The 26227-nt window shown below is 52.2% G+C and overlaps 1 long non-coding RNA gene across 1 annotated transcript; it reads left to right on the top strand.

Moving 5' to 3' along the window:
- Window positions 1-11908: 11908 nt before the first annotated feature.
- LOC117096699 lies at window positions 11909-23088 on the top strand. Its single transcript, XR_004442592.1, has 4 exons — window positions 11909-11999; window positions 21722-21803; window positions 22727-22868; window positions 22989-23088. It is a non-coding gene; the product is annotated as an uncharacterized LOC117096699 (long non-coding RNA).
- Window positions 23089-26227: the final 3139 nt, after the last annotated feature.

Below are 26227 nucleotides of genomic sequence, written 5' to 3'. Positions count from 1 at the left end.
CTGCCTGAAGTGAGCCAGGCTGGAGACCGCGTGGAGGTAGACGGGGCTCCACAGGGCCTGGTAGTTCTGAAACTGCTTTTGCAAAAATTATAACTGAGGAACTGATGACAGTGAAAGAGGCCAGACCTCACCAACTCCATCTTGCTTCTAACCCTTAAGCTGCCCTTGTTCACTCCTGCGTGTAGGCTGAACTAACCTAGGGAAGGAGTTCAGTTCATGGTTTGACTCGGCTGAACTAACCTAGGGAAGGAATTCAGTTCATGGTTTTGAATCTGAAACAAAATTGTTAACAGCCCTTTCCTGAAAGGACCGCCTTCTTGCCTAGGGACAAGTCTGCCTTTACAGGACTAACAAATTAGCTACAAGATTAGAAATTACGGTTTAGGGGGTCAGGCAGCCTCTGGCTACAAGAGTCTGAACCTCCCCAAATTGCTCCTGGGGATAACATCAATATCATAAAACCTAAGATCAGTGCATGAGGTATTCTGCAGACCCTACCCGACCAGTCATCTGGCTCAGCCTGGTCTGCTGTCACACCCAGAAACAGAAGACAGCAAGAAAAACTCGCTTTGACCCCCTGTGATTCCGTCTCCAGCCTGACCAATCAGCACTTTCCCCTACATAAACCCCTACCTGCCAAGTTATCTTTAAAAACTCTGATCCCCGAATGCTTGGGGAGACTCATTTGAGCAATAATGAATCTCAGGTCTCCTGCACAGCCAATTCTGTGTGAGTTTCTCTTTCTCCATCGGAATTCCCCTGTCTTGATAAATCAGCTCTGTCTAGGCAGTGGGCAAGGTGAACCCACTGGGTGCTTAGAGCTCCAGTCCCAGATGCTGAGTCTCCCCAGCCCTGGGTCAGGCACAGGTGAATGAGCCTCCGTGGTTCCCTATCACCATTCAGTGCACACGACAGCCAGCCAGCTGAGCCCCGCCAACACAGAACCAACACAGACAAGAATACACACCACTGCCATTGTTCGAAGCCACTAGGTGTCGGGCTGCTGGTTACCCAGCCCTGCGTAACTGAAAAGAGTCGCTTTGCTGAGTCACCACAATGCTGGTCAATGCTGCAGCCTCTGCTGTCAGCCCAGGGGCAGCTTTCGTGCCTGGGCCCTGCCTGGGAGGAGAAGCACCACAGCTCCATGAGGACCCTGCTTCCCAGTTCACAAGCCCGTCGTCCATGGAGAGCCTGTGAGGGGCTGGAGGGAATGAGAAGGAACGTTACCTCTCACTGACTCGGCACAACCCCAAAGCACCTCCCAGGCGCCGAGCCCTGGGAAGACAAGGGTGTGTAATGCGGGGTCCCGTCCACACGGGCTCACAGTCCCCAAGCACTGAAGGGAAATTGGCTGGTGGCATCGGTGAGGCTGGTGAGCTTGGTTTCCAAGGAGAGGAGGCTACCCAGCTCCCACCCCCAGGACCCCTGCCCACTCCCAGCCAGCTGGTCACCTCGGTCACCTGATCACCTTGCTGAGAGCACTGTCCCAGGAATGTTACCACATTTTACTTACAAGCAAAAGAAAAGAAACAGCAAAACAAGCCACACACACCCCCAGGTGCTCCTGCTCCTTTAAAGCACTTTAAAAGCAGAATTTTAATCAGTCCAAAGCTAGGACAGGTCCCCATAAGCCCTTGGATTATCAGCTCAGTGTTACAGCTGCACTCTGTAATGTCCTGTGACGCCTTTCCCAGGATGTGAGGCCCCCAGGACTCCTCACAGAGCCAGTAACCCCCGGCGCCCCGGCACCCTGCCACATTGCGTCATTCTCCGTGACAAACGACACTCATCTTGGACAAAGCTGGGCATTAAAATGTTCAGGGAGAAAAGTCTGGGGAAGATTCTGATGAGGATGAAGTGACTGATCCTTCCTGAGAGTTTATATCACTGTGCGGGGAGGCTTCGGATTAAAGCCTCGGTCCTCGAGACACGGGGCATTGTACTTCCTGCTGCCTGTCACTGGAAACCAAAGTATTTGGCTTAAGCTTATTTTTTCTCTTTAAGCTCCCGGCACGCAATTCGCTTGAGAGTGATTTTACAAAGCAAAGATATTTATTTCCTGAGTTATGGGAAATCTGCCCCCCTCCGTGTGACCTGCTTCTGGGAGAAGTTAAAGAAGGAAGCCCAGGCTGTCCAGATGAGGCTGCTGAGCCCGCAGGGTGGCCCAGACACCACCTCGGGGTTGCAACTTGAGTCTGCTCGGTGGTCCACACCAGATAATTCTTACCCCTGTGGGTGTAACTGCACTGTTTTTGTTAAGCGTTCTAGACATCCCTGGGTCAGTGATTCCCAAGTCCAGGAGCCGGGCCTCAAAATTCCTTGTCCTTCTCCTCCCGGGCACCCACACTCTCCCCAGTCAGGGTCAGGTTTGCCTGGGTGGACACTCCCCTACATGAGTACCTCCAGCTGCCTGGTCGGCACCCACTGTCTCTGGGCCTCAGTTTCTCTCTCTACATGCAAGACAAGGACATCCATGTCCTGACTTGGTCTCAAGGTCACTGTGAGAACCGAATGGCATTGCAGGCCGTGGAAGGTGCTTTAAGCAGACCCGAGCGCTGGCTGTCCAGCAAGCAGCCAGGCTGAGCAGCAGAGGGAGCCGGCTTGGGGCAAACTTCCTGTCCAAAAGCTTCCTCCTCGAATTTCCCATCTCCAGGACACACCTCTGTGGCTCTGGTTAAACCACAGTGCCTGGTGTCCAGCAGGCTCTTGAAAAAACCTTGCGGAGAAGAGTGAAGAAAAGGGGGAAAGCAGAGAGGCAGAGCGGATCAGGGAAATAGGGAGAAAGGAGGAGAGGCCTGGGCAGAGGGAGTGGCTGCCCCAGGGCCTGAGGAAGCAGCACCTCTGCCATCGCTCCAGGCTTCAGCTTGTGGGAGGGCGAGGAGTGAGAGTGGGGCAGACCCTGCGGCTCCTTCCCATGGGTCAGGGCCACCACAGCTGGTTCTCACGGCGTTCTCTGCGCTGCTGCGAGGTCTCATTAAGTGCCCTCATCTCTCATCCATGTGGGGTACCCCAGACGAGCACAGAACCCACAGGAGGACCAAGCCACCTGCTGGCCCCGGGGCTGCAGGCGGGAGTGGAGCTCACAGACCCTGCTGGGGAGCCCACCCTGGGCTGATGGCCTGTGCAGAGGATGCACGTGCGTGTCCACCCTCTGGTCCGCTGAGTGGATTCAGCAGTGATTCTAGGAGTGCCGATGGGGGTCTAGAGATCCACGTCCCCAGCAGCCACCTTCCTGGAGGAACCTGCCCCCCATGACCCGCCCTCACTAGCCACATCTGCAGGCCCTGATGGGAAAGAGCAGAGACCCCCGGGCCACTAGACATCAGGAGGGAGTGACCTGCCCAAGACCACACAGCTGGGATGATGCCATGTGGGACACGGGTCTGGGGACCACTGCCCAAGGCATTTTGCACCCATGTAGATAACTTACAGAAACCAAAACTCATTCTAAATACCAAAACTTTAACGATGTCTTAACCATTTAATTTAAAAATGTGATGTAAATATAGTTTAAGTATTCAGCTTTTTTGAAGCCTTGTGACACTCAGCATCCTTTAAGGTGACCTGTCTTGCACAGAAAACTGTGGGTAGGCGTGGATCCCGGCCGGGAGCCCGGCGGGGAGGGGCTGGTGGGAAACCGGGATCTTGCGTGGGAAGGGTGACAAGGAGGCATTTTCAGCAGAGACTCAGCTTCTCTGGGTGGGCGAGGTGGACACGGGCTCCTGGGAAGCCTGTGGTGCAAGGTGGTCAGTACGTGCAGGGCAGCCAGCTAACCCAGGACAAGGCAGATGTCGGCTGGGGTACAGCTGCCGTGTGGTCCTCACCACCCTCCGCCTGGCCCAGGACAGACTCTGCAGTGCAAGACCCAAGGGGCAGGAGGGGCTGAGGAGGCCAGCGGGGACGGGGTCTGCCAGCTGGGGCTGCTGGGAGGTGAGGGATGTGCAGACCACGTCATGAGAAGTGCCAGATGTGTGTGTTCTGCAGTGGTGCCCATTAGTATGAATAACTTTGGAATACACATGTTGTCCTCCTTTCAGGACAGTCCAGGAGTGGGCTGACTGTGGGAGAGGCTCTGTTAGGTTCCATGAAGCTCCCTGGCTTTCACAAATCCCTGGGAGGTCTGCAGCAGTGGAGGTGGTGGAGGCGTGGCCTTCTTTAACTTTTGTTACAGTGTTACATACAGAGAAGTGCACAGAGCAGAAGGGGATGGCTAGCAAGTTACCACCAAGCTGGCAAAGGCAAAGCAGCAGAACTCTGGACATCCACAGCCCTCCTGGCGCCCCGCCAGGGCCGTTCTGTTTTTCATCTGGATGAGTTTCCTACACGTGGTTTCCTCTGTTCCCCACGCGGTGGTCACCTGCGTCACCGTCACCCAGTACACCTGCAGCCTGCTCGCTCCCACGCCTGCTTACTGTGTCGTCTGTCTTGATTTCTCTCCCCTCTGCTGGTGAGCCTGTGGCCGTTCTCCCTTCTCTCACGTCTGAGCACACATGCGTGCACTTGTCTGTGGTATGGACCTAGGACATGAATTGCTGGGTCAGCACCGGCGGACATGCTTGGCTTTAATGACCGGGGGCCAGGCAGCCCTCCAAGGAGGCAGAGCCAGTTCACATTCGCGCCCGCCATCTGCTGGGGTCCTTGTCACCCCACAGGGTCATCGACAAGGCCATAGTTTAGCCATTCTGCCACGTGGTGGCATCTGACTGAGCTTTAACTTGTATTTCCTTGGTGGGTCCTGAGGCTTTTCACCCTCTGACTTTTTACCACCCATTCGAATGTCCTCTTTGGTGAAGTTGGACGTGTTTGTCCCCTTTCCCACCATGCCGTTTCCCTTCTGGATTTGCAGGACTCCTGCGTGTTGTCTGTAAGACCTCCACGGCTGCATGCGCTGCAGGCACCATCCTGCACTCCGTGGCATGTCTGTTCACTTTCTTTCCTATTTTTTTTTTTAAATATTTTTGAGATAAAGTTTTGCTTTGTTTGCCAAACTGCCATGCAGTGGCATCATCTGAGATCACTGCAGCCTCCATCTCCTGGGTTCAAGTGATTTTTGTGCCTCAGCGTCCCGAGTAGCTGGGATTACAGGCATCCACCAAGACACCCACTAATGTTTGTATTTTTAGTAGAGACAGAGTTTCACCATGTTGACCAGGCTGGTCTTGAACTCCTAACCTCAGGGGATCCACCTGCCTTGGCCTCCCAAAGTGCTGGGATGACAGGCGTGAGCCACCACACCCAGCCCCTGTTCGCTTTCTTAATGGCATCCACTAGACAACAGAAGGTCTGAATTCTAACCTTACCAGTTTACCAGTCTTTGCCTTTATGTTTAGTGCCGTTTGTGTATCTCAAGGTCGTAACCATATTTTCTTAGAAAATTTTGTTTTGTCAGCCAGGCACGTTGGCTCACGCCTGTAATCCCAGCACTTTGGGAAGCCAAGGTGGGTGGATCACGAGGTCAGGAGATCGAGACCATCCTGGCAAACAGGGTGAAATTCCGTCTCTGCTAAAAATACAAAAAATTAGCCGGGCGCGGTGGTGGCATCTGTAGTCCCAGCTACTTGGGAAGCTGAGGCAGGAGAATGGTGTGAACCTGGGAGGCGGAGCCTGCAGTGAGCTGAGATCGCGCCACTGCACTCTAGCCTGGGCGACAGCGTGAGACTCTGTCTCAAAAAAAAAAAAGAATATTTGGTTTTTTCTTTCACTTTGGAGGCTGGGATGAAACAAGGATTTTATCAGTCAGCTTTTGCTGGATAATGAACCACCCCTCAACTCAGAGGTTTCCAACAGCCCGTGTCTGGTCTCTGCAGGTGGGCGTTTGGCTGGAGACTCAACGCCTCACTCAACTGTCCTTTGTTTCACTTTCAATTTTTCCCTTTTTCCGTGGCTTTCCACATTTTCCCTCCAGGTGAGGGTGAGGTTTCCTTTTAGTTTATCCTGCGTGGTGTGTGGGGCTTCTGGAATCTGGGGTTTGGTATCAATTTTACGTAATCATCAGTCGTTACCTCTTTACATATGTCTTCTGCTCGTACTCTCATTCCTTCCCTTCCAGGACTCAAATCCCACTTGTGAAGCCTCCTGCTGTGGCTGGTGCCCTCTCTCCCTGTCATGGTTTCTAGTCTTTGTCTCTTGCATACTTTACTCCGCGAACCTAAAGCACTTGCCCGTTACATGAATAATGCACAGTAACAGTTACGCTGACCCACAAATACCCTGGCCCAGCCCCAGGTAAACTGCAGGACTTCAAACTGAGCTGAAAGGGAAGCCCCAGGTGGGGGTGCTGGCCAGGCCTCTGCCCTGCGGGGCCCGCCCGTCTCGCAGGCGTGGTGTGCACTGTGTGTGATGTGGCACCTTCTGACACTCAGCCTGCAGGGCTGATGTGGAGTGTTGCTGGGGTTCTTCCTTCCTCACGGGTGGAGGGTAAACATGTCCACACAGGAGGAGCTCTGGTCCTCTCACTCTGTAGATCCTAACGGACACGGAGGCCCCCCAGCTGGACCTGGTCTCACTCTGTAGATCCTAACGGACACGCAGGTCCCCCAGCTGGACCTGGTCTCACTCTAGATCCTAACGGACACGCAGGCCCCCCAGCTGGACCTGGTCTCACTCTAGATCCTAACGGACACGCAGGCCCCCCAGCTGGACCTGGTCTCACTCTAGATCCTAACGGACACGCAGGCCCCCCAGCTGGACCTGGTCTCACTCTAGATCCTAACGGACACGCAGGCCCCCCAGCTGGACCTGGTCTCACTCTAGATCCTAACGGACACGCAGGCCCCCCAGCTGGACCTGGTCTCACTCTAGATCCTAACGGACACGCAGGTCCCCCAGCTGGACCTGGTCTCACTCTAGATCCTAACGGACACGCAGGTCCCCCAGCTGGACCTGGTCTCACTCTAGATCCTAACGGACATGCAGGCCCCCCAGCTGGACCTGGTCTCACTCTAGATCCTAACGGACATGCAGGTCCCCCAGCTGGACCTGGTCTCACTCTAGATCCTAACGGACACGCAGGCCCCCCAGCTGGACCTGGTCTCACTCTAGATCCTAATGCACACATGGGCCCCCCAGCGGGACCTAGTCTCACTCTAGATCCTAACGGACACGCAGGTCCCCCAGCTGGACCTGGTCTCACTCTAGATCCTAACAGACACGCAGGTCCCCCAGCTGGACCTGGTCTCACTCTAGATCCTAACGGACACGCAGGCCCCCCAGCTGGACCTGGTCTCACTCTAGATCCTAACGGACACGCAGGCCCCCCAGCTGGACCTGGTCTCACTCTAGATCCTAACGGACACGCAGGCCCCCCAGCTGGACCTGGTCTCACTCTAGATCCTAACGGACACGCAGGCCCCCCAGCTGGACCTGGTCTCACTCTAGATCCTAACGGACACGCAGGCCCCCCAGCTGGACCTGGTCTCACTCTAGATCCTAACGGACACGCAGGTCCCCCAGCTGGACCTGGTCTCACTCTAGATCCTAACGGACATGCAGGTCCCCCAGCTGGACCTGGTCTCACTCTAGATCCTAACGGACACGCAGGCCCCCCAGCTGGACCTGGTCTCACTCTAGATCCTAATGCACACATGGGCCCCCCAGCGGGACCTAGTCTCACTCTAGATCCTAACGGACACGCAGGTCCCCCAGCTGGACCTAGTCTCACTCTAGATCCTAACGGACACGCAGGCCCCCCAGCTGGACCTGGTCTCACTCTAGATCCTAACGGACACGCAGGCCCCCCAGCTGGACCTGGTCTCACTCTAGATCCTAACGGACACGCAGGCCCCCCAGCTGGACCTGGTCTCACTCTAGATCCTAACGGACACGCAGGCCCCCCAGCTGGACCTGGTCTCACTCTAGATCCTAACGGACATGCAGGTCCCCCAGCTGACCTGGTCTCACTCTAGATCCTAACGGACATGCAGGTCCCCCAGCTGGACCTGGTCTCACTCTAGATCCTAACGGACACGCAGGCCCCCCAGCTGGACCTGGTCTCACTCTAGATCCTAATGCACACATGGGCCCCCCAGCGGGACCTAGTCTCACTCTAGATCCTAACGGACACGCAGGTCCCCCAGCTGGACCTGCTCTCACTCTAGATCCTAATGGACACGCAGGTCCCCCAGCTGGACCTGGTCTCACTCTAGATCCTAACGGACACGCAGGTCCCCCAGCTGGACCTGGTCTCACTCTAGATTCCAACAGACACACAGGCCTCCCAGCTGGACCTGCTCTCACTCTAGATCCTAATGCACACATGGGCCCCCCAGCTGGACCTGGTCTCTTCTTCTCCAGCATCCCATAGAAAGTGGTCTTGGGCTGGTGCCGAGGGAATCTGTGCGAATGAGTGAGGAAGAAAGCGCCTTCTCTCTGCTCTTCATTGGAGCCCTTCTGGGAGAGCCCAGGGGCCTGGGACAGCGCCACTCCCTAAAAGCCAAGTCATGCACCCAAACCCCAAAGCTTCCTGAGATTCCGAAGACTTCTGACTTACATCTCATTTTTGCCCTAGGAGGTTTTAGGAGGCAGCCTCTGTCAGACTGAGGGTGAGTCACTTCCAGGTTTATTTAAAGTCTGATGCTCCTAGTGTGAAATGTCCCCAGCTAATAACTGTCTGAGAAGAACCGGAATGTCATCTTCCTACGCTCTGTAAGCCTCAGGTTCCTCCACACCCCCAGTCACCTGAAACAGCAACCTCAGGGCATCAGACGGCCGCTCCACCTTCCTGCTCAGAAGGGCATGGCGTCATCCTGGCTCTGAGGCTGCTCCCGGCAGGGAGGTACATCTTGGGCCTGCTGCCCAGGAGCTGCTCTTCCCAGCCCTGCACGGTGACGTCCTTGCCATTCCAGCCTGAGCTCGCTCACTAACACCAGCTGCTTCTCCCCAGCTCTACATAAGAGCCTGCGACTGACAGGAGAACTCTGTGGCAACCTCGTATCGTTTTTGGAGTGAAGAGGCAGGGAGGCCGGCAGATGGACAGAGGGACCAGGCGAGCAGCGGACCATCACAAGGAGTCAAAGCTGGACGGAGAAACTAAACCCAAAGAGAGCAGACAGAAGGGAAAAGCAAAATGTGGACATCAGTGAGAGAGAGCAGACGTGCAACGGAGAAAGCCAACAAAACGGAAACCCGGTTCTTTGAAATGATCAATAAAATTGATTTAAAAAAAAAAACACAGAGGGGAAAAATGAGCAAGGAGCAATGGTGGCTACTTTCTCAGGAAAGAAGGTGCGGACACCCGGCAGGTCTTCCAGGCACCAGAAGGTTAAGACAAGGCTCTTGTGAGCAATTTCATGTCAGGTGAAAGCATCAATTCCTTGAAAAACATAACCTATCAAAATTGACACACACAGATATAAAAACTCTGACATATCTACTGCCATACTATATCCATTACAAATTTAATGTATAATTAAACAGATTCCACAGAGAAAACTCCCAGCCCTGAGGGGTCACCGTGAGCTCCAGCAAACCCTTAAGGATGAAGAACAAATGCAGTGTTGCCCGTGTTCCCACGGAAAGCCCTGTGCTCAGAAATCCTAAACCGGGTTCCGGCAAATCAGACTCAGTGACATACGAAAAGGTGGCCAGGCGCGGTGGCTCACGCCTGTCATCCCAGCACTTTGGGAGTCCAAGGCAGGATTGCTTGAGCCCAGGAGTTCAAGACTAGCCTAGGTAACATAGCAAGATCCCATCTCTACAAAAATGTTTACAATTTAGCCAGGTGTGGTGCCATGTACCTGTAGCCCCAGCTACTCCAGAGGATGAGTGGGAAGATCGCTTGAGCCTGGGAGGTCAGGGCTGCAGTAGGCCATGATCTTGCCATTGTACTCCAGCCTGAGCGACAGAGCAAGACTCTGTCTCGAAAACAAATAAATAAATAAAATGAAAATTAAAAGGCCAAGACCAAGAAAAGCTATCTCAGAAATGCAAGATTGTTTTGACATTTAAAAATCAATCAATGTCACTGATAAAATAAAAAACAAAAACCATATGATCAACTCAATAGACTCGGAAAAAACATTTTTTTCTTTCTTTTCTTTTCTTTTTTTTTTTTTTTTTGAGATGGAGTTTCGCTCTTGTTGCCCAGGCTGGAGTGCAGTGGCACGATCTCACCTCATCACAGCCTCCACCTCCCGGGTTCAAGCAATTCTCCACCCTCAGCCTCTCAAGTAGCTGGGATTACAGACATGCGCCACCATGCCCAGCTAATTTTTTATTTTTGGTAGAGATGGGGTTTCTCCATGTTGGCCAGGCTGGTCTTGAACTCCTGACCTCAGGTGATCCACCCACCTTGGCCTCCCAAAGTTCTGGGATTACAGGCGTGCGTGAGCCATCATGCCCGGTGGAAATAACATTTTATAAAATTCAGTTGGTTCACAACAAAAACTATCAACAAACTGGAAGCAGTAGGTTCCACAGTCCGGTAAAGCATATCTATGGGAAACCTTCGGCTAACATCAACACTTCCTCGTGAAGACCACCCGGCACTCAGCCACCTGCCTGGAGGGAGGCGGCATCTTCACTCAGAGGTGCCGCAATAACTGGGCGTCAATAGGGAAAATAAGGAACGTTGGCCCTTCTTCTGTGCTACACATGAAAGCTCATTTGAAGCAGGTCATAGATCCAAAGGGGATGGAGCATAAGGGGCACAAACACGATGACGCTTCTACAGGAAAACACAGGAGATGCCTCCGGACCAGGCACTGGTGAGGATTTCTTGGGCAGGACTGAAAAATCCCACTGATGTAAAATTAAACATTGACAAATTGGACTTTAAAAAAATTAAAAGCATTTTGTTCAAGATGGATTAGACAAATTTGGCCAGGCACGGTGGCTCACACCTGTAATCCCAGCACTTTGGGAGGCCGAAGTGGGCAGATCGCCTGAGGTCAGGAGTTCAAGACCAGCCTGGCCAACCATAGCGAAACCCCATCTCTACTAAAAATACAAAATTAGTCGGGCGTGGTGGCACGTGCCTGTAGTCCCAGCTACTCAGGAGGCTGAGGCAAGAAGATCGCTTGAACCCAGGAGGCAGAGATTGCAGTGAGCCGAGATTGTGCCATCGCCCTCCAGCCTGGGTGACAGAGTGAGACTGTCTAAAAAAAAAAAAAGAAGAAGGAGAAGAAATAAAGAAAAAAGGAAGAAAGAGACAAATTCCTTGAAAAGCACAACCTACCAAAATTGACACAGCAGATATAAGAACGCTGAATATCTGTGACAGTATTGCATCTACTACAAATTCATCAAGAGACACCGTCAAGACAATGAAAGAGCAAGCCAGAGTCTGGCAAAGACGTTTGTAAAACGTTTATGTGGCAGAGGATTTCTGTACAGATAGATAACGAATTACAAGTAATTAAGAAAGCTACAAACAACTGAACGAAAGCACTGACAGTGCCTTGAGCAGGTGCTTCCCAGGACAGGACATCCGGGCAGCCCTAAGCATCGAACACGTGCACAGAATCAGCATTCATCAGAGGAATGCAAATTAACACCACCGCAAGACACCACCACACCCCCACCAGGAGGATGAACGTTAAAAAGACTGACAACACCAAGCACCAGCCGGCGAGGACAGGGAGCCGTAGGAAGTCCTGTACGTTGCTGTGGGAGTGTGAACTGTACAATCACTTTGAAAATCATTTCGACAATTTCTAATAAAGTTAAACCTATATCCACCCTATGGCCCAGCAATGCTCCTTCTAGGTGTGTGCCCAAGAGATGGAGGCATCTGTCTACAAAAAGGCTTGAGAACAATCTTCACAGCAGCCTTGTGCGTTACACCCCAAACTGGAAACAGTGCCGGCATTTAGCAAGAGGAGAATGGATATGCTAATGAGGCCCACACACGGGGTGGGGCACTGTGGGAGGCACAAACACTGTGCAAGTCTCAAAGCTCAGATGGAGAGGATCAGATTCTGTAGCACAGGACACACCGAGGCACTCCACTTTATTCGAAGCTCGAGAAAGGAAAAACGAATCGCCGGGCTAGAAATCAGACTGTGAGTATCTAGTAGGGGTAGGGTGGGGAGCTGCTGCCTGGGAAGGGGCAGGAGGGGACTTCCTGGGAGATAGAAATGCTCCATATTTTGCTTCGGGGGGTCAGTCACATAAGCGTATATGTGTGTGAACTCTACTGTGCTGTAAAGTGACAGCGGATGCATTTTACTGCCTGTAAACTGCACCTTAACATAAAATACAGCAAGCACCCCTCAAAGTCCAAACTAACATGCACAAGCATATAAGCAACCTGAGGGCGTGGGTGGGAGCGGAGCTGCCCAGGGCACAGCGGAGCATGACTCAGGCACAGCGAGGCTGCAGCTGCCGCAGGAACGCTCGCCACCCACCCTGAAGTCAAGTAGGACACGGTGATTTCTCCTAACTCGAGAATAGCAGGGATAGCTGCGGCCTGGACTTTGATTTCTCCCTCAGGCATTAATAATGGAAAAGGCTTATAATGTTCAGTATGGAGTATTTTTAAATGGTTGGCATTTCGAAAGTGAATTCTCTTTACTCTGACTTTTCCGTTGTTTTCTGTTTTTTCCTCCAGCTCTAGTGAGGCATAATTGATACACAATTACATGTAGTTAGGCTGCCCCTGTTTAAAGTGCACAGCATGTTGAGTTTTGACACATGACACCCTGAACCCATCTCTGCAGCTCTCAGAGTTCCCTCCCTCCTCTCGTGGTCCCTCCTTCCCCTCCCTCCTCCTTCCCTCCCTCCTCCTTCCCTCCCTCCTCCCCTCCTTCCTCCTTCCTTCCTCCCTCCTTCCTTCCTCCCCTCCCTCCCCTCCCTTCCCTCTTTCCTCCCCTCCTCCCCTCCCTCCTCCCCACCTTCCCCCTCCTCCCTCCTCCCCTCCATCCTCTCCCTCCTCCTTCCTTCCTCCTTCCCTCCCCCCTCCTTCCCTCCCTCCTCCTTCCCTCCCTCCTCCTTCCCTCCCTCCCCTCCCTCCTTATCCTGCCTCCCCTCCCTCCTCCCCTCCCTCCCCTCCCTCCTCCCCTTCTTCCCCTCCTTCCTCCCCCTCCTCCCCTCCATCTTCCCCTCCCTCCTCCCTCTGTCCTCCCCTCCCTCCTACATGTCCTGGATCCACAACAAGTGCAGGTCTGCGTCCTGCCACTGCTGGTAAGTTTGCGGTAGGATTCTGGATACATGGGATGATACTGTGTAGATTTTTTTATCTGACTTCTTTCATTTGGCAGAATCATCCTGAGGTCCACGCATCAGTACTTCCTTCCTTTTCACTGCTGAGTGCTACAGTCATGCGTCGCTTAATGACAGGGAGACTTTCTGAAAGACGCATCTGTAGCAGTTTCGCTGTTGTGAGAACATCAGAGGCAACTCACATACACCGGGACGGTAGAGTTGGCGACACACCCAGGCCATGTGGTGCAGCATATCACTCCTGGGCTGCACACCTGTGCAGCATGTGACTGCACTGAATACTGCAGGCGACTGTAACACAGAATACTGCAGGCGACTGTAACACAGTGGTATTTGTGTATCTAAGCATAGAACAGGTACAGTAAAATATGGAATAAAAGAAAAAAGTGGGGGATAGTGATGTCAGTGAAACAGCTGACTAGAAGCCCCCAGCACTGGTGTCCCTCACAAAGACACAGAACAGTAAACAAACCAGGAAATGGTTTTTTTGTTTTTTTGAGATGGAGTTTCATTCTTATCGCCCAGACTGGAGTGTAATGGTGCGATCTCAGCTCACTGTAATCTGTACCTCCCAGGTTCAAGTGATTCTCATGCCTCAGCCTCCCAAGTAGCTGGGATTACAGGCACCCACCACCATGCCTGGCTAATTTTTTATTTATTTTTTATTTTTAGTAGGGATGGGGTTTCACCATGTTGGCCAGGCTGGTCTCAAACTCCCGACCTCAGGTGATCTGCCTGCCTTGGCCTCCCAAAGTGCTGGGATTACAGGCGTGAGTCACTCTGCCCAGCCACAAGCCATGAAATGTTAATGAAAATCCCCACAGGGAGCTCCAGAACACATCAGAGGAGCCACAGCAACCCTGGTGAGCCCAGAAATTTGTGATAATCACAAAAAGAACATAAGGAAATGCCAGCCACCTGCCACCCCATCCCCTAACCAGGGTCAGCTAGAAGCCAGGAAGATATCTCCCTTCAGTGAGGAGGTAATCAAGAGGACCCCAGCAGCCCCCACCAACACCGTGGACACCCACCACCCTCACCCTTGGGGTCCCCTGCCGTCCTCACAGGCACGAAGCCCAGGGTGGAGTGAGCTGCCTGGAGGTCACACCACGGTGCTCCCGCCAGAGAAGGAATCCACACTGTGCCTAACCGCATGGCCCTCGCGGTGCCCTCCTGGAACTGGAACTACCGTGGAGTGTCTTGTTCCTGGGGGAGCAGCCCCCAGTTCCCCTTCACCCCTGAGGCTAACCTGCTGCCCATCCACCCCACCGCGTGGCCCCACATCCCCCAGCCAAGCTGCAGGCAGCTGTTACACCTTCTCTGTGGGGCCAAGCAAAGGTGGAACCACTCACTACCCGCTCTCGCCCCCTCAGGCTGGAGCTCAAGCCATAAACTGCCTCCGGTGAAAACAATACCTTAGCTGCTCAGAGCCGTGGTACCTCCTGGCACCCAAGTTGAAGCAGCACTCTGCATCCAGGAAAATGATGCCTGGGCCACCCAGGACAGTCCCGTCCCTCAGGCCCGAGCGGAAGCGACGAACCACCCCAAGGGGAATCAGAGCCCTGGCTGAGCGGAGCAGCTGCATACCCCAGGGCTGAGCTGAGGCAGGGCCCTACATCCCAGAGAAACAGAAGTAGCTGAACCCAGACATCCCACCTTACAGGCCAAACAACTCAACTGCCTGCTTCCTTGGAGCTGAACTATCCCCCTAGAGTCTAAGGAATCCCCCTGGCTTATCTTCCCATTATGGGGAAAATGAGACTAGAAGAACCCCAACAGCCCTTGAACTGAGGACGTTAAAAACCTACACTGTCCCCACCAGTGTCACAAACGCCTACAGCCTAGGCTACTGGGGGTCCACAAGCTGCAGAGACTATACCACTGCCCTGATCCAGAAACAGTCACCATACCCTTCCCAAATGGCACGCTAAAATCCACTGCAAGTAAAAGCTTTTCTCTATGAAAGCCACTCTAGAAAGTTTGAAAGAAGCAACTGTTCCACCAGAGACATAGACATCAACACAGGGACACAAGAAACATAAAAGGACAAGGAAATATATCACCAAGGAACAAAATGACTCTCTACTAACAGGCCCCAGTGAAGAGGAAATCAACTAACTGCCAGAAAAGGTACTCAAAACAATGATCTTAAGGACACTCAATGAGATACAAGTAGATAAGACAAGTCAACAAAATCAGGAAAACAATTTGTTATGTGAGCTAGAAATTTAACAAAGAACTAGAAATAATAAAAAGAGCCAAATAGAAATCCTATAGCTGAAGATTTCAAGCAATGAAATAAAAATTACAATAGAGAGCTTCAACAGCAGACTTGATCAAGCAGAAAAAAGAATTTCTGAACTTGAAAACTGGTTATTTGAAATTACCCCATCAAAGACAAAAAGAAATGAGAATGAAAGACAGTGAAGACAGCCTACAAGGAGTATGTAACACTATTAAGTGAACAAGTGTTCATGTAATGGGAATTTCAAAAGTAGAAGAGAAGGAGAAAGGCAAAGAAAATCTATTTAATGAAGTAAGAGTTAAAAAATTCCCAAGTCTGGGGAGAGATATGAATACTGGCATTTAAGAAGCTCAAAGTCCCTAAGTAGATTCAACCCCAAAATGTCCTCTTACAGGCACATTATAGTCAAACTTTCAAGTAAAAGAAATAATCTAAAAATGTCAAGAGAAAATCATCAAGCCACATATAAGGGAATCCTCATTAGACTAACGTAAGATTACAGGGCAGGAGAGAATGAGATAAGATATTACAGGGCAGGAGAGAATGAGATAATATATTCAAAGTGCTGAAAGAAAAAAAAAGTCAGCCAAGAATGCTATACTATATATTCTTCAGAAATGAGAGAGAAACAAAATATTTCCCAGAAAAGCAAGAATTGAGGGAAATCATCACCATTAGACTGATCTCACAAGAAATGCTCGAGGGAATCCTACATCTGGAAGTGAAAACATGACAATCACTATCGTGAAAACACACAAAAGTATAAAACTCACTGGTAAAGCAGATATACAAAAGAGAAAGAGAAAAGAATCAAACCTCATCACTGCAAGAAACCACCCAACCTCAATGATTAATAATGAGAAGGAAGAAAGGAAAAAGAAACAAAGGATATACAAAACAATCAGAAAACAATTAACAAAAGTGTAAAATAAACCCTCACCTACCAATAATAATCCTGAAGGTAAATGGATGAAATTCCCCACTTAAAAGACATAGACTTGCTGAATGGATTATTTTTTTAAATGACCTAACTATATACTGCCTGTTAGAAACTCACTTCACCTAGAAATACACATACAGACTGAGAGGAAAGGGATGTGAAAAGGTATTTCATTAACCCAAAGTGAGCAATAGTAGCTATATTTTATCAGATAAAACAGACTTTAAGTCAGAAACTAAAAAGAGATGAAGGTCATTATATAAAGGGACTGACTCAGCAAGAAGATATAACAATTGTAAATATATATGCACCCAACACCAGATCACCCAGATATATAAAGCGAGTATTATTAGATCTAAAGAGAGAGAGAGACTCCAATATACTAACAGTTGGGGTCTTCAACGTCACACTGTCAGCCTTCACCATATCATCAGATAGAAAATCAACAAATAAGCATTGGATTTAAACTATGGTTTAGACCAAACGGACCTAACAGGCATTTACAGACCATTTCATCCAACAGCTGCACAGAATATACATTCTTCTCCTCGGCACATGGAACATTCTCCAGGATAGACCACATGTTAGGCCACAAAACAAGTCTCAACAAATTTAAAATAATTGAAATACCAAGTTTCTTCCTCTCTTCTCCTATCCTTTCCACTCCTTTCCTTTCTTTTCTTTATTTTTAAGAGATGAAGTCCTACTCTGTTGCCCAGGCTGGAGTGCAGTGGCATGATCACAGTTCACCAAGCCTCAAACTCGTGGACTCAAGTGATCCTCCCTCCTCAGCCTCCCAAGCAGCTGTGACCACGGGCATGTGCACCACATCTAGCCAATTAAAAAAAATTATTGTAGAGGTACAGTCTTGCTTTGGTGCCCAGGCTGGTTATGAGCTCCTGGGCTTTAAGCAATCCTCCTGCCTCAGCCTCCCAAAGTGCTGGGATCACAGGCATGAGCCACCGCACCCGGCCCCAGCTAGACTTTTAAATTTTAGCCATGCGAGTGTGAGTGTTGTGGTGTCTCATCTCTGGTTTGATTTGCATTTCCCTGATGAATAGTGATGTTCAGATCCACACTGATCTTTGATCTCATTTCCAACATCTTGAGAAAAACAGGTAAAAACTGAGATGAGAACAGTATAGGGAGGAGTGGCCATTGGGGGAAGAGTTGAACCTTGGAGTTGTCATCCTGTTCTTAGCCACCTCGGAGCCTCTGGGAACCCCAAGCTGCAGTGCCTGCCGGGGTCTCACAGGACATAGGGGTGCCCCCAACCCCACCCGCCCACCTGCTGACCGACGGCTTCCTGACCAAGCCCAGTGGGTTGAAAGAGGATGGTGGATGAAGGGGACGTTTCCGAGAGGGCACTTTGATAATGTCTCTCTGGTCCAAGTGGCCGACGGGGAGAGCCATAGAGGATGCTGTAGAGGATGTGTGGGAGGAGGGTCACTGTGTGGGTCCCCTCAGTGGGGATGGTGTGGGTCATGTCACTCTTGCTGTGGGCCCTGGGGACCCTCCTCTCGGGCTGCTCAGACCCACCCCCTGCCAGGTCCCAGGTGGGGCTGATGAGGCCATTCCACTGCCACACAACATCTGCATCACAGACTAAAGTAACATGGCTCGAGGCGGGACGGGCTGGCTCTGCCCAGTGCACCATGTAACAGCATGGACAAAACTACACAAATCCCAGCTAGTGCGGTGGCTCACACCTGTGATCCCAGCACTGTTCGAGGCCACGGTGGGAGGATCACTTGAGGTCAGGAGTTCGAGACCTGCCTGGCCAACCTGGTGAAACCCCGTCTCCACTAAAAGTACAAAAATTAGCAGGGCATGGTGACACGTGCCTGTGATCCCAGCTACTCGGGAGGCTGAAGCAACAGAATCACTTGAACCAGGGAGGCAGAGGTTGCCGTGAGCAGAGATCACGCCACTGCATTCCAGCCTGGGCGACAGAGCAAAACTCCATCTTGAAAAAAGAAAAAAAAAAACAAAACACTATGCAAATCCACATTAAACACAAGCAGCTGAGTCTGCTTTGCACTCCGTGTCAAGGTCGGGCTGCCTCTGGGGGCCCAAAGAGACACGGGCTCCATCCAGGGGTTTGCTTCCAAGAGAGGCCAGGTCCATCAAAACGTTAAAGCCTGATCCACCATGGAAGCTTCTTGTCAATAATTTTCTTTCCTTTCTTTTAAATGCCAGTGGAAACATCTGTGTCTCTCCCGACACTTTGCCTGATGTGAACAGTTTCCAGGTACTTGAGGCTGCTGACCCAGTCACTCCCTGCCCTGGGAGGAGATACTACTGAAGGATGTTAGGGCCTTTCCTTAAGATGTGCAGGTATTTAATTGTGCAAAAGCATGCAGTGATTCCTTCTCTGTGAGGTCTTCATGGAGGACTCTGGTCTTGGCAATTCTGGGGTCTAAGGAGGGACAAGTTGGGCTCAGCCTCTTCCTCTCACCCCACGTCTGCTGCCCAGCCATGCTTGAGGTATTGGCCATGTCTGCCACAAGCTCAGAGAGGAGAATTAGAGAGCCACAGCAGAGGATGCAGGGATCTTGAGCAAAGCCATGTCCTCTTCAGCAAACAGCTCTCCTCTCCCCACTCCGTGGAAATAGCTCTCAGATTGGTCCGGAATCTGAGGTTGACCAAGGAGCTGTTTGGGGGACACCAGGTGTCTTGGATGATTTGTGTTGGGAGGGTGGGTGATTTATAAAGGAAAGGGGTTTATTTGGCACAGAGTTCTGCAGGCTGTACAAGAAGTATGGTACCGGCCAGGCGCGGTGGCTCAAGCCTGTAATCCCAGCACTTTGGGAGGCCGAGACGGGCGGATCACGAGCTCAGGAGATCCAGACCATCCTGGCTAACACGGTGAAACCCCGTCTCTACTAAAAAATACAAAAAAACTAGCCGGGCGAGGTGGCGGGCGCCTGTAGTCCCAGCTACTCGGGAGGCTGAGACAGGAGAATGGCATGAACCCGGGAGGCGGAGCTTGCAGTGAGCTGAGATCCGGCCACTGCACTCCAGCCCGGGCGACAGAGTGAGACTCCGCCTCAAAAAAAAAAAAAAAGAAGTATGGCACCAGCATCTGCTTCTGGTGAGGCCTCAGGAAGTGTCCACTCATGGCGGAAGGTGATGGGAGCAGGTGCGTGCAGACCATATGGTGAGAGAGGGAGCAAGAGAGAGTGGGCAAAGGAGGTGCCAAGCGTTTTAAACAATCACTTCTTGTGAGAAGGAATAAAGCATGAAAGCATTCATGACCGCGAGGACAGCACTAAGCACTCATGACCCAGGCACCTTCTGTCAGGTCCCATCTCCAACACTGGGGTTCAAAATTTCAACACGAGGTTGGGGAGACAAATGTCTGAATTATAGCACCAGGCAGGTGCCATTGCAATGAGGGTTACAGGCTGGCACTTCCAGCAGCCCCCAATATCAGGAGGAGGCAGTGTCAGGAGACCAGGCTTGAAAGGGTCTCCAGGTGCACGTGCAGGTGCTCTGCCATCTCCACATGACCTGCAGATGGAGGAAGAGAGGTTCCCACCTTGGGCAGGTGGCTCAGCTGAACATGCCGCTCAGCGTGTGTAATTGGGATTTGCATAGTTTTTTTTGAAACCAAGTCTCCCTCTGTTGCCCAGGCTGGAGTGCAGTGGTCCAATCCTGGCTTACTGCAACCTCTGCCTCCTGCCTCAGCCTCCCAAGTAGCTGGGATTACAGGATGGATCCTGGTGCATCACAGGCAGTCCTGGAGAAAGTGGAGCTGGGGTCCTCCTGGAGGGAGGCGTGTGAGTGTTGGAGTGGTCCACATCCAGGCAGGGGCGGCCTGCAGATGGGATGGGGAACAAGACCATGACTCTAGCCCCACGGAAGTCTGAGGAAGGAACGCATAGGTGACTGGGAGGGGTCAAGTTCAGTCCACCCTGCGTGATTGTCAGCTCCTCCCCAGACTGTCCCAGGAATTGCTCCAGGGGCCATGGCAGCCCGGAGGGAACAAGGAATAGCATGGGCAAGATGCCCCTCTGTCCACCAGGAGCAGCCAGGGCCATGGGGGCCTGGGACAGGGTCACACTGGTTTCTCCGTCCTGGAGGAGCTGGCGTCACCCTTGCTCTGGACACAGTCTTGTATTCCCTGCCTAACTCCCTGCTGGGAGCTTCTGGCAGTTCCTTTGATGTCAGCAGAATTGACCCCCGGGCTCGCGGGGAGGATTCAGAATCAGGTGGGCTTGCTGGCTTCCCAGAGGCCCAGCGTGCAGCCGGCTGGGGAAAGCACAGGGTGCTGGATGGTGGAAACTCGACTTGGATGACCCACTCAGGGCCAGAGCTGTCCCAGCCAGGGAGCCCGACCTCGCTGCTTTCAGAAGTTTTAGCCGAGGGAGTGAGGACTCTACCAGGAGACATGTGAGGTCCCCACAGTTGAAAGCTGAGGGTGACCATGAGCGTTCTGGGAAGTGCGTGCTGCTGGGGGAAGGTCCCTGCGGACGTTACTGTGGTTCCCAGGTGACCAACCCTCACGATCAGGGTGCTGCCCTCTTGCCTACATTCCGGGGGGAGCCCCCTAACCAGATCTCTCAGCGGGGATGGTGTGGGTCACCTCCCTCTTCAATAAACCCTTATCTGCAAAGCCTTGACAGGGTGCAGACGCTGCCCTCCTTGTGAGGGCCCAGCCGCAGGAGCATAGCTCGGAATACTGTTCCTGCTCCAGGGCCCATGTGCAGCACGCCGACCTGATCCCGCCCTCCCCCGCTCGCCACAGCCATAGTTAGGGCGCTCTGAGTGAGTGAACTTTAGGGTACATCCCAAGATGCCAGATGCTGAGAAGGGAGATTGCTGGGACTGGGAGAGGAACGGGCATCATCTGGAGTCCCGGACTGGGGCTGGGGGGACTTTTCTGCTCCCCCAGTAAGAGAAGGGCTGACCTAGTCTGGTGGGAGTATCTGGGAAGAAGTGAACAGTGCTGTGCAGTCAGGGGGTGGCTGTTGTCACTTTGGTCAGACTCTCTTCCTATGCTAGGGGAATTCTCATGGTCTGGAGGCGGGAGCCCAGGCAAGCCCAGTGGCAGGCAGGTAGGCAGGCCTCCCCTGTACCTCAGGCCCAGTGCCAGCCCCTTCCACGCTGCTGCAGGCTGCTCTGGGTGTGCCTGTTGGGATGAGGGGGTTCCCTGAAGCCCTGGCTCCACCCTGAAAGCCCATGTAGCTCCTTGCCATGAGCACAGGGGCTTCAGATTGCATATCCATGAGCAAGACCAGCACTCCAGGCCATGAGCTGAGCTTGTCCTGTGGGTCTGTGTGCTTACTGATAAAACGCCAGAAATGGCTTCAGGGTAAGAAACAAAATGCTGTGTGTTCATTTTCCCCAACTGGGGTTTTGTTTTCTCCATATAGAACCACGGATTATAGAAGTGATGCTGACAACAAACCAATCTTTGAGGTTTGCATCTACCTGGAAGATGCAAAAGGACAGCAGGTAGGCGAGGCACAGTGGCTCATGCCTGGAATCCCAGCACTTTGGGAGGCCGAGGCGGGTGGATCACGATGTCAGGAGATCAAGACCACCATGGCTAACACAGTGAAACCCAGTCTCTACTAAAAATACAAAAAATTAGCCGGGCGTGGTGGCGGCACCTGTAGTCCCAGCTATTTGGGAGGCTGAAGCTGGAGAATGGCGTGAACCTGGCAGGTAGAGCTTGCAGTGAGCTGAGATCGCGCCACTGCACTCCAGCCTGGGCGACAGAGCAAGACTCCGTCTCAAAAAAAAAAAAAAAAAAAAAAAGACATATCTGAGTCTGGGCACTTTATAAAGAAAAGAGGTTTAATTGGCTCACGGTTCTGCAGGCTGTGCAGGAAGCATTGCGGCTTCTGCTTCTAGGGAGGCCTCAGGAAACCTTCAGTCATGGTAGAAGGAAGGGAGTGTGAGGCGTCTCAATGGCGGGAGCAGGAGAGAAAAAGAGGGGGTGCCGCACACTTTCAAACAGCCAGATCTCACGATGACTCACTCACTATCACGAGAACAGCACCAAGAAACTGGCACTAACCCACTCGTGAAGGACCCCATGATCCAATCCCCTCCCACCAGGCCCCACCTCCAACGTGGGGGATTACAATTCGAGGTGAGATTTGGGCAGAGGGGACACAGGTCCAAACCACATCACCTGCTGTCTTTTTATTTATTTATTTTTGAGACAGACTTTCGCTCTTGTGGCCCAGGCTGGAGTGCAATGGCATGACCTCAGCTCACCGCAACCCCCGCCTCTCAAGTTTCAGTGATTTCCTGCCACCACGCCCAGCCCTGAGGTATGTCTTTATAGCAGTGTCAGAACAGACGAATGCACCAGGTCTTCAGGGCAAGCCCGATTTTGTTGGTTAGGAGATGCATGTTTTTCATTCTAGCCCCCAGAGACCTGGATACATTGCACAGGTGTGACAGCAGGTGGCAGTGTGGAGCAGTGGCGTGACACCTGCAAGGCCCTCTGGAGACACCACACAAGGGCAGTCCCAGCGTCCCGGAACCCATGCAGTGTGGCGGCTGTAGGTACCTCTCTAGCCAGCACTCCACCCGTGGACGGCTGTAGGTACCTCTCTAGCCAGCACTCCACCCGTGGACGGCTGTAGGTACCTCTCTAGCCAGCACTCCACCCGTGGACGGCTGTAGGTACCTCTCTAGCCAGCACTCCACCCGTGGAATTACAGCCGACCGAAGCATCTCTGCTGCATTCGTCAGCTTGATAAATGTCTGAGGAATGAACCAAGACCATCTCTTCCAGCAGCTTCTCACCATCACAGCTTCTCACCATCGCACACACTTGGCAGGGCCGAGGGCTCTTCCTGGCCCATATCTAGCACCTGGATTTTTTTTCCACTTATGTTTTGAATATTTCATGGGTTCTTCTCCCCCAGAGGCCTCAGAGCACTCCCAGAATTGGAATGGAAATACACAGTGTGTCCTTGTCAGCTGTCCAGGCTGCCGCGTTCAAAGGGCAGGACATGCAACTTCCGCTCAAATTAGAATGATCTGTCTTGTCAAGCGGAAGATGGTTGTTGGGTCTTTGTGTTTTTAAAGTATTGCCTTAAAAAGCAAGATTAAATGAACGCATGAATGCTTGTGCAATATGGCAGGAAAATCCCGGGGGTCTGCCTGGACTGCTCGCCCCAACCCTCTCTACACGTGGGTTCTGCTGCAACATTGAGGAGAGAGCAGGGGGTGCTCATCTCCAGGCCATCAGCAAAGATGTCAGACTGTGCTTGTCCCACAGGCCTGGCCAGTAACAGCAGGGTCTCCCCCAAGTGGGGCTTGCCAGCCTCACTGCTGCATGTGGCTCTGGGAGGGCCTGTGGGAGCCTGCTGGTCCCCACGGGCCTGGCAAGCACCTGCCCAGGTAGGCTGAAGTGCCCCCAGGCCCTGTGGCTAGAGGAAGCCTGCTGGCACCTGGGAGATCTGGGAGAGGAGAACTGGACAGCTCACCCACCATGGCCAGCATGAAAGGCAGCTAGTAAGTCCCCATGCACTGTCAGCCTCTGCTCAGAAGTCTCTGGAGTGATGTCCAGGTGCTAAGGGAGTGCACTGATGCCGCACTGATGCTCAGCCAGGAGCAACTGGAGCAGAAAGCAGCAGTCATGGGAAGATGCCTCAGATCACACACATGCACAGACACACACATGCACACATGTACAGACACACACATGCACACATACACACATGCACACACATGCATACACATGTACAGACACACATGCACACACATGTACAGACACACACGCACACATATAGATGGACACATGCACACGCACATGCACAAGCACACATGCACACACATGCACAGACACATACACACATACACACATGCGCACACATACATGCACAGACACATAGACATGCACACATGCAGATGGACACATGCCCAGATGGACATGCACAGACACACACGTATATGCATGCACATATGCACAGACACACACACCATGCACACGCACACATACAGAGACACATGCACACAGGAGTGACTGAAACTTACAATAAAGCACGAACAAGTCTAAGGTTCCATAGACGTAGCTCTCTTCTAGCAGACACTGACCAACTCTCCAATTAAAAACAACAACACAAGCTAGAAAAAACTATCTTAACATGTCTGTTCAAAATCAATGGAGAATTCCTAAAGCAGTGAGAATGTGGGGGGCCAAGGTCTGGAAGAAGGGAAAGTAAAGATGATGGGCTGACGCTTGGGGCAGCGTGGATCCGGGCTGACCAATCACTGGGGAAGCAAAAGCCGAGGTGAGCCATGGGAGCTGGACTCAGCTCTCAGCACTCATGGGGCCAAAGGAAACGAAAGAGGGGCCCCAAGAAGCCGAGAAGCCCCTCAGCTGTTGGTGGGAACCTTGAAGGGGAATCAGCCTGACCTGACCCTCCCAGCGTCTGCCACTGGGCCACAGGGGTCTCCCTCCCTGGGTGGCCACAGGAGCGAGCGCCACTCGGCTCCCTGGAGACAGCACCACTGGTGGTCTGAGATGGCCCCTGAGACCTGTCCTAGGAACGTCTGTCACTCAACCAAAAATGCCAAGGGCTACAAGACGAAAATCAACCAAAAAAGGTGAAGGAGAAGTAGCAACGCAGAGAAGCTACAGGGGGGTGGGGGCAGGGAAGTGGGAGGGAGGCGGCCCCGGACGGGCAGGGGAGTGGAGGGAGGTGACCCCGGGCAGGCAGGGGAGTGGAGGGAGGTGACCCCAGGCAGGCAGGGGAGTGGAGGGAGGTGACCCCGGGCAGGCAGGGGAGTGGAGAGGGTGACCTCGGACGGGCAGGAGAGTGGAGGGAGGTGACCCCGGGCAGGCAGGGAAGCGGCCACCCAGAGACCTGTGCCCATGATGAGGGGCTCATAGGGTGGAAGGGAAATGACCCCCCAGGTGGGATGGGAGCTTGGGGATAAAGGAAGGAACGCAGAGCCGGGAAGCGGGAGTGAATACACAGATGCACACATGGTAGAAAATAATGATAACGTGCCCGGCACAGGGGCTCACACCTGCAATTCCAGCAGTTTAGGAGGCAGAGGCAGGAGGATCACTTGAGCCCAGGAGTTTGAGACCAGCCTGGGCAAAACAGCGAGACACTGTCTCTACCAAAAATTTTTGAAAATTAGGCTGGCATGGTCGTGTATGCCTGTAGTCCTGGCTGCTGGGGAGGCTGAGGTGGGAGGATTGCTAGAGCCTGGGAGTTGGAGGCTGCAGTGAGCTGTGATGGTGCCACTGCACTCCAGCCTGGGTGACAGAGCAAGACCCTGAAAAAAATGAAAAAGAAAATAATAACAATAGTGATTTCCAGAGTTTGACACGTGAGTAGAGTTAAAATACGTAAGAACAACAGAACAAAGGGTGGGATGGAATAAAGGGGGAATCTAAATTTTTGGTGGTCTGGTAAGAGATGGCAGGAAGAATTTACGCTGGACTTTAACATGGACAACTACTGAATGAACAGTAACTTATAACTGGCAGGCTAGGAGAGGATAAACATGGAATAAAAAATAATTGATCTGAAAGAAGCCACAAGAAGAGAGAAGAAGGAACAGGGAACAGGTAGGAAAAACAGGAAACAATTCATAATGCCAGAATTCAAACCCAGATAATGAAATCAAAATAAAAGAACCAGAAAGTTCAATTCAAACAGAAAGATGGTCAGACTGGATCCTGCAGGAGACAAGCCCTCAATGTAAGGCCACAGAAGGATAAATGGAGAGGGAGGTCTGGAAAGCTGGGGTGGCAGCATTAACACCAAGTGGAGGAACCACGGGCAAGGGGCTCAGCAGACCAGGGTCAGCTGGCGGCATGGGGCCCAGCCCACGGGAAGATGCCAGCCTCAAACTACAGAAAACAAAGTTGCAGAGTCCAAGAGAGAAGCAGAGAAATC

Source organism: Trachypithecus francoisi, unplaced genomic scaffold, assembly GCF_009764315.1.
Source record: "Trachypithecus francoisi isolate TF-2019V2 unplaced genomic scaffold, Tfra_2.0 Lachesis_group14, whole genome shotgun sequence".
Classification (NCBI taxonomy): Eukaryota; Metazoa; Chordata; class Mammalia; order Primates; family Cercopithecidae; genus Trachypithecus; species Trachypithecus francoisi.
This window is presented reverse-complemented; position numbering and strand designations above follow the sequence as displayed.